General features: G+C 40.5%; 1 protein-coding gene across 1 annotated transcript in view; it reads left to right on the top strand.

Annotated features, from left to right (window-relative positions):
• Positions 1–6: 6 nt before the first annotated feature.
• The window catches only part of LOC100745903 (complexin), a 329300-nt gene continuing 316630 nt past the window's right edge, over positions 7–12676 (top strand). Inside the window, exon 1 of the mRNA XM_024368498.2 lies at positions 7–195. The gene's annotated coding sequence lies outside the window, so the exon portion shown is untranslated. The remainder of the gene's footprint in view (positions 196–12676) is intronic.

Below are 12676 nucleotides of genomic sequence, written 5' to 3'. Positions count from 1 at the left end.
CTATCGCCACCACCACCGCCACTGTCACCGCCACCGACGACCGGAGAGACGCACGTAGTCTAAACGTGAGACTCGTACGGACGTTGTCGTCGTCCTCGCCGGTTGCCTCTTCGTACACTCTGTTTTTCGAGCCAGCCCTCCGGTTGTACATCGACTTCGTCCACCGTCAATCATCGTCTCCGATCAACAACAAAAAAGGTCAGTCACATTAATATCCCATTTTATCCGATGTAATTCACGCATCGTTGTATACTTCGGTGATCACCGTAACTCTCACTTTTCCGTTATTTAATACGCGGTCTCTGTATGCTACGTAGTCTCTCGCTCCTCCCTTGTTGTCGTCGACGTTTTTCTACACGTTCCGTAGAAAGACGTGTTATTTATACGGTCTGCTTGTCCTTGTTGATACAACAATAAACGCGAGGTTGTTTGGCGTTATCGGAAATATGGCCATGTTTGTTCTTCTTTATCGTGTTAGACGATCGAGCTGCGATATCTGTAAGAATTTCGACGGACGAAACCTGGTGGAAGAAATCCGCGGGAGGAATCGAAATATTTTGAACACGAAGCCGCGTCGAGTCGAGTTGCAGCTAAGTTCACGATGCATCGCGCGTACCCAAGTACGTTGTCGTTTCTCGTCGGCGTATTTTCCTCTCTGTTTTCGTCTATCTGCCTCTGTTTTTCGTGGCCGCGAGAGGCACCAGTTCCGGTGCCACAGCTCGATAAAACGCAAGGGTTAGGCCGCTGCAGGTCTCCTCCATCGATCTTGAACGCTAAGTCGCCGACGTTCGTGGCTTTCCACCTTCTCTGGTGGCCGTGTGCACGATGCACCCGTCGTCAAAGTCTCCGCGCGATTTCCCCGCGGAAACCTCCGCCACGTCGTTATCGCTCCCTTCGTCGCACGTACCCCGCACCGTACTGCCTTTAACCTCTTGCCGTGTATTTCGCTTCGACGAATTTCGCTTTGCTAACGAACCATGGGAAATTCCGCACGCGCATCTCCGATCCGTAAACAAACTTCTAAATGAAATTGAACGTAAACAATTCGAGCAGTAACATTTTTTCTCCCCTGTTCTCTCCGGCCGATATGCGGAAAGATACGCTCCGTTGGAATATTTGCGTACGAATTTTACCGTGATGTTTTCGCAAGCGAAACGGTGGAAATTGCATTCCGGGCAACCGGAATGTTATGTTAACGTAGCGTTATCATTCTCCGTATTGGGTAAACCGGGGTTCCATTAGGGAAATGTAGCTTCGGAGGGTCTTAAATTGAGTGGCAGTTAAAAGGGAACCATTTCTGTGATGTATGCGGCTTGATGGTACGTTGAAGGTGTATCGAGAGCGCATCGTTCGTTGCTCCGAAACGAGCGTGTTCTCGAGGATAATCCATTTGGATCGATGTCTAATTCAGCAACCATCTGCCTTCGATATTTACGTCCCTTTCAGTAGCGCGAATGAACTTTCGCTATTCTTGTTAGCTTTGAGAAATAGAAAGGCAAATGAATGGGCGAAAAGATGCCAAGAGATCGTTTTGGAACGTTAGAGAGATACAACGATGAACGAAAGAAAGTCGTAGGGATAAGCGACACAGAGAAGTATTTCAACCATTGAAAACAGATTTATTTGACAAGAACGATTAAATTCTTCGGAATTAACGTAGTAAGAAAACGTTCAGTACGAAGTTACTATTAATGTAATGTATTTGTACTCGTGCACAAGTATGAATTTTAAACTTTCATACTGCCCGCCACCGCAAGGAAACGACGAGGGAAGATCGGAGATCTTTTGTTCCTTTTTCTATACTTATACAAATGGGAGCATAAATGGACGCATAAGTGGAATGGTACAAGCAAAAAGTCTTCGAAACTAATTATTCAAGTTCCTTCGTTTATTCGTTTCGTCGTAGGATATTAAGCGGCATTGCGATTATCTCGTACCGCGTGAAATTCCTAAGAAAATATAATCTTCCGAAGGTACAGCAATCGAGGGAGGTTTCCAGCGTCTCCGCCAAAGTTTTCAATATGTAGATTCGAATTTACCAAGTTCAAGTGATATTTAAGGCTCGAAACTTGCCGTGCGAATTATTCGCAAATCCATTTGTTGGTTGGCGATCGTCGAACCCTCTCCTTCGTAGCGTAACGTGAATTCGAAATTTCTTTAGCAGACATTTCTCAACTTCAAGAAGTTAGCTTACCTCGAAAATTAATTTCCTTTTGTCAAGCGGTGTTATTACCAACTTTACTTTATACTTGTTAGTCGGTCGGAAGGTTCGATTCGTCGTTGTCACAACCATTTGCCAACTCTGTGTCTGCCTACCCAATCTCTGCAGGTTCTCCAACCATTTAACTTGATAAATGTACGTTGCACGGCCTCGTAATTAATGACAGAGGTGATACGCTGCTGTCTGATTATGCGAATAGGCTTAACTCCGGTGCAATGAATCACAGACGTCTGTCGGTGGTGTGTCTGTTACCCCTGACGATCGTCGAACATATTCCAAAGCGTCAATGGTTGACTTGTTCTTAGCCGGCTGACCGTGGATTCATGAATCACGAGACGTCAGCTCCCGGACGAAGTGGTATATACTATCCTCGTGGTAGAAAATTCTCTCAAAAATCTCTCGCCAGTTGCTCAAAGATTCCGGATTTACACAGATTCACGCGAGAAAATGATTTCTTATCTCCGGACGTTATTTATCCCGACTCACGCGAAAAAATAATTTCTCACAACTTGAAGAGTAAGAATAATTCGATATTGGAAAAAGGTCGAACGTATAATGAAACGTTCGCTTCTCGTCAATTTCTCGGCTTCATTACACAAGTACACGATTAATATTCGATTCTCAAAGAACAAGCGACGTACTTCTATAAATTCATTCTTTGCAAGAAAATGAAACAAATGATGATAACTTGTGAGATAAAAAGGAACAGTTTTTGTCGCGTCATGTCTTCTTCTTTTTTATTCTTATTTATTTGTAGACGCGAGAAACTCTAAACGAATAAAAAGAAAGAGGACATACAGAGTAACCTATAAATAAGACAGTGAGATAGGTCGGATAAAAATCTAAAACAAGGTAGGAGCTTGTATGTGTTGAAATAAATGAGGCAATTGATGAAAAAAGATCAGCGGCTGCAGTGAGCATCGATCAGTGTGGCTTCTGAACCACTCGTCCTTCGGATAAATTGCAAATTATTTTCCGATTATTACCAGATGCTTGAAGCGCCTAATTATTTCATTTATTTCATTTATTACGACACGATAGCTTGTTTAGATCGCGCAAGTATAGTTTGTCGAGGAAGAAAATACCCGAGAACGAGGAGTTAGATTTTCCCTCTATCAGGTAGGGATTTTTCCGTTCTTTTGACTGTGAAATTTAAGTTCACACGCGTCGGAGCTCTTTCTCACGGCCCTAAGAAAATTCTGTCTGTTCGCATAGAGTGGCCTCTTTCCGCATTCCTACGGCACGTAGCATCGAAATTGAGACGTCCTTCCTGGGGAGTAACGTCTCCTCGGCGTTCTGCCCGACCGCATTACCATTTTTCGGCAATCGAACCGAATCGATAACTCGCTACTCTGGCGCCGTTGCTTCGCCGTCGAGGCGTCGTTAAATCGACCCCGATTCGACCCTATAAATCGCGTGTAAACTGACTTTCTTTCTATTTCACCGTTTCGTTCGAATGCTATCTTACCGGTCGTAATTTACATTTTGCGTCAAGGAGATGCTGATTTCAGATAGTCCAGTCTGAGACTTATTACGTTCTCCGGAGTGCTTTGGGATTTCAACGAATATCCGACCGGAATCTTGGCGTTGATCAGAAATAATGTCGCGATTAGCTCTCTCGATAGTGACTCGAACGTTTACGATTTATGTGTATCTTATCTGTATCGTCGAGAATATTGCTCGAGTTCTTTCAATATCTGAGGATTTCACTCTTTCAACGTGGATTAAAATCTCGGGGTGCTGCAATAAGTATATTTGAGAAGTAAAAAAGGAAGTCGATTCGTGTGGATTTTGCATATAATTATTTACCTATTGGTTAATACGTACTCTTCATGTGGTAGATATTAAAATAGGAAATACATAATGATTTATGTATCCTCGGTACAATTATCAATTTTAACAATTCATAAATTTGCCAATAGCTTCAGCGAAAGAGTTAAAGAACGTTGGACAATTTTCCTATTTACTTTTGAAATACTTGCATTCAGTTCTATACGCACGTACATATAGAACCTCGTGTTCTCTTCGTCTTTATCGATTCAATTGTATCTTTCTAACGTTAACGAATATTTCAAGCTCAAGGAAAATATGAAAAAACGGTTATTGGTATGCTGGACATTTCCTTCAAATATTTCAAACCTGTTTCGTTTGTTAAAATAGGAGGAAGATTGAATTCCAAAAGCTCGAGAATGGCAGTAGGGTTTGCGTGAAATACGGTGACCCAATAATAGACACGGACAGTCGATCGCTTTAGTATTCGGAAAATCGTTCGAAATAGGAAGGCACTGTCATATTTTCTACAACGAATGATTATCCGATAGTCAAATTGCTTTGTCGATGGGATGATTCTTTAAACGACGCGATGTCCTCTTAACCCGGTCACCGGGTAGCGTAATGGACGACCCACCCACTTTCTTGGCTGACCAAACACCGACCGATACTACTAATCCCTGCGCCGAAAAATCTAACCTGATCGACCGATAATCGAATATCGGATTGTACTGAATCATGTTCGGCGAAACGCTGAAATGTTGAAAATGTACGAAGGGAATAACGTAAAATAAATCAACGAACGTTCGAACAATGAAGTACGGGAAGCTCGTTAAGCGGAACAATTCGTTTCTATTCGAGGCATAAAAACGATTATAATAACGTAGCGAGGGTTGGAAAGGCGATATCGCATACAAAGATAAATTACAGGCCATTGGCTCGAATTATACTGTTTATCCACTCGCTAAAAGCGAACCCTCGAAACGGTTTGTTTCTGTTGAAAGAAGTACTAACCTCGTTACCATTAAGCAAATTTAGCAGTGATATTTTTTTCTAAGTGAGGGTGATTTAGAGGGTGTAGAGGGATGGAGACAGACCGGTGAATAAGAGAAAGTGGCGGTCTGAAGGACGAGTTGTCGAGTAAGGCTAAAGAGGGGGCGACAGTTCCCTCTTAACGAATTGGAAAGCGTACATACCTAATGCCAGAGAGCTTTCGTGGAAACTAATTTCGAGCAGTCTGGACTTACGGGCCCATGAGTTCGTAAGTAATTTTGGAAAGGCTTTGAGAGGTCGCGATGATAATTCGACCGGCGTCAGACTTAGGCGAACTAAGGGTAGGTCGTGGTGCGCCGGCCTGGAGCGTTAGATGAAGGAAAAAGGGCGGAACCGAGCTGGAAACAAACGGAGGCTCCAAACGTATATTACAAGATTCGTAACTTACCTCGACATCGATCGAATTCGATTGCAGTGGCGAATGTTTTGAACTTGAACGAATCGAAATTCTTTAATGATCAGACGAAAAGAATGAGACGTATGGATAAGCCCATTTGACACAACATGAACAAACACATTGTGCTTTTCTCCGTGTTAATATATTTTTATTAACTCGTTCGCTATTTATTAAAATTACGACGATTATCGCGGCAACTGTGTAACAAAAATTAGAAGAAAATCGTTTGATTGATTATTTAATCCTTAAAGTCTAGTGGATTTTATTTATAGTTATTTCATATTTGTTGGTCGATGTATAAAAATCTTGGTGTAGTAAATTTTAGAATAGATTTTCGAAAAAAAAAAAGTACAAAGTATAGAGGTATACAAAATTGCTAAAACAAACTTCTCGTTATGATATTTGGAGCGTGTAACAAATATCTGTATTTACACATATCTTCAGACGTGTTCATAAAAATCTGAATTTGCAGAAAAATCCATTGTTTTAACAATTTCTATTTTCTGACGTGCTCATGCGCTATATCGCTTTATTTGTTCATCAAATACTATTCCGTAAATCTCTGCTCATACCATTCTTTTGGCCTTTTGATCGCGAAATACAATGAACAAATAGCTTAATCCATTTAATCAAACCACTTCGATTATGTTGTAACGTGTTCGCGCATTTTAAGTCGATCTTTATCCTCCGAGCTTCAATTCCTATTTTAAGCCACCTTTTGTTCGTTACTCTGTGAACATGGTGTTATAATCACCTTGTTTTTCAACGGTTCAGTATCAATTACGTCACTTTGCTGTTAAACGCTTGATTGTATTGTTTACTCTGTAGCTTTTCGAAGACCTTTAAAGCATAGCATCTTGTTAGGAAACTATCACCTTTTACCTTATACACAGAACTTTGTAGTTAGAATTAGGATCTCGATAGGTACATCTATTTAATCGAATGAACAGGATAAGAAAGAAGACCGAGAACGTTTAACCGAATTCTCGTTAGCTCGTCCATTGTGAGAAACTCTGGAGCTGCTGTCAGATGTTGAGATATGGGCGTGAGGTCCTACAATCAGGACAGTCTTTCAGACGATTCGAAATAAGTCTCGAGAAATAGGCAGATACAAAGAAAAAAGGGCAAGAATTTTACTGCTATCGAATTGTTGAATAAATATTAGCTGTTGTAGTTTCAAGTTGTTCGTTTTGGAAGAATATAGAATTTCATCGTCGAGCTAATAGATTGATCGAAAGATTCCAGCCAAGTAGATTGCTCGTTTTCTATTCCAAAAACGGTATCCGAAAGGATTTCAACTAAACAATGTTACAAAATAAACAGTTCTTACCTAATTATATAACATTACTTCGAACTTTTTTAAATATTATAATATAAAGCGAAAAACCTATCACATGCACGTCACTGTATTTTATGTGAATCCGCAATCTACTAATTTTCACGAGAACTAGGAACAAAACCGCGGTATCGTAGAACCCCGTAACCAGCGTACCCCTTCTGCGCGAAATGTATTTTGGCAAGGAATAGAATTAAATTTTTACTCGGCATTCGTACACTTGCCTGGAGCACAATAGTTCCGGCGGAATGCAAACAGAGGAACCAGTGCATCCGGTCGTCGATTTTAAGGTACAAACTCCACACACTGTTTTTCTCATGCAGTTTCAGCATTCGTTGCCGGCTGTTATCCTTGGCATCGTGCTCCTTTTGTTCCTCGCGTATGTCTCTTTCGGCCTTTCCTCGTTCTATATCTCATCTCCCTTTTGAAATGACAACGCACCGAGAGACGGCATCCGTCGTCCTAATTCCTGCTTTTTCTTCTTTTCTTCTTTTTTCTTTCGCCAAACTGTGCGCTACTGTATCACGTAGACGGTACGTTCCGTCATTCTATAGATAATTTCGCAGAAGATGCATAACGCGTGTCCCGTCATTCTAGATAATTTCGTTGTGTGGTCGCGATTGCACAGACACGATGAATCGTTTTCGAGCCAAGCCCCTTGATTATCGATCGGCCACGGCATATCGTCAACGATTATCAGTTTCGAATATAGCCTGTGCTATCCGTTGCCTCGTATATCGGCTATCGCCTCGTGTACACCGCCGTCAGCTCGATTATGCTTATATCTCGATAACGCGATTGGTCCCACGCGAAAGATTAAACCCCTTGTCGCCGTGTAATTCACGGAAAGTTTCGCGTACAATTTCACCGAATTCGGCTGTGTATCACCACCTCGTAATCGTCCCCGATCGGAACGATAAAATTTCTCTTCCCCAAAATGATAAGGTACGCTCCAATAAATATCAGAATACTCGCTGGCCTCGTATTCAGCGCGATAATCCATGCAGATTATTAAAGAAATTATCGTAATTTTGTACTGGCGCAGGATTACGACTTGAGAATTGAAAACGGAGAATTGTGAAAATTATTTGCAAGAATTTCGAAGAAAATTGATAAACTATATGTCGCAACAGTACTGTGGTGTAAATGTCACCGGTAGAATTTGAAATGAATTACATAATTCACAGTTGAATCTGTGTTAAAAATGTAGCTAATTCTGTTTTTCAATCGCGAAATTTCGAATAGGATAATAGAATAATAATAGAATTATCGTTTAAAGAGACAAGCTCTTTATCTGTAAATACTTTTACTGCTAAATTACGGATAGGAGATTGATAGAAAGTTTCTCGAAATTAATAGAATTTGTTACGTTAATGCAAGCACTGATATCTAAGTATTTAAAGTTGGTGGGAAAATAATGGTTTCGTGGATGTAGAAACGAATTAATGGAATGTTCAGATTATTGACAAGCCTCTTTAAGAACGACATGGTACACGTTTGATATCGTACCTATCGTAAAATATCTAGTTTATCCTTTGATTTACTTTCTCCATCTCTTTTTCTTTTTATATCAATCTAGATGATACGGCCAGAGTATATTTTATGAAGGGCTTCGAGCTTAAAAATAAAAGGCAGATTCGGGATGGCTGGAAGAGGCAGCCGGCGATCGATCTGTCCATATTTGTCTATTTGCTTTTAATCTCGTAAAGGAGCAAAGGTCGAACTCCGTCCGTAAGCCTATTAATCTTTAGAAATTAGGTCATCGTTGTTGTCCGATATTAACCGGCCAATCTTTTTGCTTCGTAGATGGAATATCTTGATGTTATTCCAATGGAAGGTATATCGATTTTGTGTCATATTCTCATATTTTAGTTACCAGTAGGTAAGCTTTATCGTGGAAAAAAAAGCGATATTCCACGTGGGTTCTTAAACACGTATTGTATTTGCCTTTAAACAATTCCCTCTGGGACACACGTGTGAAAGTGTAGGACGTTGCTTAATGATAAACACCTGACAAGCTACACGCTAATCGTCAGTCGTGTAATGTCTCGTAGACGCAAGCATTGTGAAAATCTTCAGAAAAGTGAGAACGTTTCGTTCCCGTTGTAAGTATTAAAGTGGTTGAAAAATTCCTGAAAAATATTTTCCTCTCTTTTTCTCCGTGTCTGCGTATCGTCCATTTAATTCTACGATCTTTTCCTCTCTATTTCTCAACTGATTAATATCTCTTACAAAAGATTATTGGCTGTTTAGAGTGTACGAAGTGAAAACTAAATTTGCAAAATAGTTTTTCGTTTTCCCGCTGACCTCCTTTAAACTGTACTACCTTTGAAACATACGTGCGATTTGTCAAAGAAAAAGATAATATCACATTGACAGATAGTGCACGGAATATTTTCTCCAACATACTATTTCGTGCAACGAGGAAAGGTTTTCTTCTTTGGAAAGTCGCTCAATTATTTATCCCCTTTTGCCGGTATGGTTTGTCGGTCAGATATCCAAGAGAAAATACAATTCTAAAATTCGAACGAGCGTATCCGATAAGGCGTGCAAAATCTCGGGAGGAAACAACGGAGAAGTTCGGGCAGGATTCCAAGATGCATTTCGACTGGTCGAAACTCGGGTATATTCACGTGTCTACGCGGCAAACCCCGTGGTCGATACAATTCTCGGGAGCAACGCCAGTGGAAAGCTACAAATGCTTTCATAATGTACTTCGGTTGTCCTACAGACCACCGAGATACCACTTCGAGTCCATCGGTGACGGTGCAAGGACGTCATTTGTCAAGAAAAGCCGTGACCTTTCGCGATATCACTCGCCGATTGACCGTGTTCTTTCGCCCTTTTCTTCTCTCCCCAGTTCTACGAACCGTGTCTCCCTTTGTCGACCATTTTTAACAATCGCGTTTCGTTTAATCGCCGCCCCAAAGTATTCAGACACCTGCTCACTTCTGACGCTATGTAATTTAAGTAGAAAAATACGATCGAATCGAACTGGGATGGTTTTATTCTTCGTAATTAGTACAACTATTTATAATACATTTATGGCAATTAACTATATGGTATGGTGGTGGTAGACTGGTGCGTATTAAACGTCTATAATATCATTCGTTAAATTCTGTCCTATGTCAATTATCAGTCGTATCAAAGAAGAAGAAATTTGTTATAAATTACGTATATTCGATGTTAGGAAGATTTCTAATACAAAATATTAAAACGTTATAGTTTTATCATAAATAATCTTAATAATGAATAATATTCTTATGTGATGTATTTGTATGAGCTTAGAATCGCAAATGGAAGTTATGCCTCTCTTGTAATTCGTAAAAATAATTTCTAAAAATTCTTCTATCGTTATTTTACACGAACGCAAACTTATGGCCGTCTAATTGTTCCTTTCATTATTTAAACCATTCGTCGTATTTTATATTACACCAGAAGATGCCCTAATCCTCATGGACAGGAATGTACGTAGTATCACGAACGGTAAATAATAAAACGTTTCACTGTTACGTCTGTTAATAATTAATTTAAATGTGCAGTCTGCTGATAAACATAAATTAGTAATTAATAGCTAATTTATAGCCTTTCGTAGAATTCGCGTAATGGTGCTACAATTCCAAAGTATCCAGACGCTTATGAGCGATATAATCGCCGGAAGATTTGCGTATGGTACGGTAAAATAAAATAAAAATTCCTAATGGTAACAGTTTCGAAGATTAGTCCCATTCCTTGACCCGGTTAAATTTAGCCCGGTGTCTGTTTTTAACGGCTGTAAAAGGGATGCTGCCAGCACGACTGGAAAGATAGACTTTCGACAGAAATAACTGCTTAAACGAACGGATATAATTCACTCGACCTATATCGCTAATTCGGTAAATGTAATCTAGGTCGATCGAAAACGGCAACAAGATACCCGCAGCGGAGACGAAAACGTTAAGGCAATAGCTCCGCTGGAAATATCGCTGAATAGCGATATTCAGTCGTTGGGAAGTGGTTTCGCGTCTCTACATTGGCGAAACAATGTAACCGTATGAATTATGATTTAACATTCGCTGTTTCAATAACGGAAACAGCTAGCAAAATATTTCGGTTGACCTAGATTGAGACGCGATGTCCGTTATATGCGATGAACGTTATTAACGTGCGTCTGTTATAATTGATAACGTTCGAAATCGTGTTAATTTATTTTTCGCGAGAACCTCTTGCTAAGCTAAAAAATACGCCGTGTTTCGTTTAACGTTGGCGCGTAAATGTTGGGCAAAGAGATGAAATTCAGAACGTTCCAATTACGAGAAGCAACGAATCGGACGTTTTAATAAATACACCTCCCCCCCCCCTCCCTAAAAAATTAGGAGGGATCAACGAGCATAATAATAATAATTTATCGCACGATACACATTGGCGGATGCTGTCAGCTAGTTATCATCAATGTCATGCTAAATCTTCGGCTGCCGACCTACATTATAAATCAAGGATTAACATCGACCGCGATTCAAAATCCTATTATACGAGTAATTTATGTCTCATTCAGAGGGCGTGCGGGAATGAGAAAAAGAAAAACTTTCGTGCCGCATGGCGGTGGGCCATTTGACTTCGTAATTTCTGCGGCCGGAAGCTACAGCCCCGCTAGATGGAACATTTCGGTAATAAGTCGACGAGGGGAGGTTTTATCCTTTTTGCAATAGTCCGGCGTGCGTTGAATTTCCCGTGAAACCGTAAACTAAAATTTTACAATGGTGCGTGGCCGTCATGCTAAAGTAATTAAATTACCCGTACTTTCTATATCCATTATGGCGGCGTAATGAGAGTAACAAAATTATATTACATTACCAACTTTAATATAATATATTGCATCGGCCATTTGCATGCATTAACCGTATTGATACGTTACGTATCATTGAATTACCGTGGTTATTGTTTCCGAATATTTAACAGCCCTTGTCCTCTTCAAAATGCAAATGTTCTTAGAATGGAAGATCCGCGGTGTTAACCACGAGAATCGTTCCTTCTTAAGTTTTATCCCTCCGTGTAGTTCCTGACCGATATATTACGCGGATGTTGAGCCACTTTAAAACTTTCCTTACCGCGACTCGAATAAATCATGATGCCGTACCTCGTATGGGTAACGGTGCGTGATGTACGGCTAGAAGATCCGTCCGAGACATCTTTGAGGTTGCAAATGGCGTTATTTTTCACCAGACCTTCTGCCTTTCTTTTTTTTTTTTTTGTCGTTGCAGGCGTTGTAGCTAGATCTGACCATACATATTCTAGTTGGCGGCTATTTTTCTTGGAACCCGAGCCCACCAGTATGTTTAAGTTCAGACGTTTATTTTACGATAAATTATTATACCGCGTTGTTGTAAAGCCTGCGCGTACCAGGCAACTGATACGGTTAATATCGCAAGCTTTCCAGTTTAATGGTATTATTCTGTACTATCCAACTATAGTCGCTGTACAAACGAAAAAATTCTATCCGAAGAAACTTATTTTCGCACGTAGAATAACCCGCTACCTATCGTCCATCGTTGTCCAATCGAGAATTAATTAAATACACGTATATTCGATGAATTTGCAAGCTGGATTTTCCTCGAAAATGAAGCCTCTAACGCGTTCCCGTTATTCTCGATTTTCCACATATTTCGAGTCATAGAATCTGCCTGACTTCGCACGTAACAGAATTTAGAATGAACGGTGCATGCTGTACGGCGAGATGCTAGTCTTGCAACGCCCGTCCTGTTCTCTGTTGAATCGTAAATACGGAGACGAACTTGTGCCTCGAAGTAGGAAATATACGCAGGTGTCTGTGCAGATGTAGCGTGTGCATCCGCGTGAGTTTCGGAGTCGAAGCTCATTCGCAGAACGACAAATTACCAGTTGGATTAATCCGCCGGATGCC

Source organism: Bombus impatiens, unplaced genomic scaffold (assembly GCF_000188095.3).
Source record: "Bombus impatiens unplaced genomic scaffold, BIMP_2.2 scf_0452, whole genome shotgun sequence".
Taxonomy (NCBI): Eukaryota; Metazoa; Arthropoda; class Insecta; order Hymenoptera; family Apidae; genus Bombus; species Bombus impatiens.
Note: the sequence above shows the minus strand (reverse complement) of the source record. Positions and strands in the feature narration are given on the sequence as shown.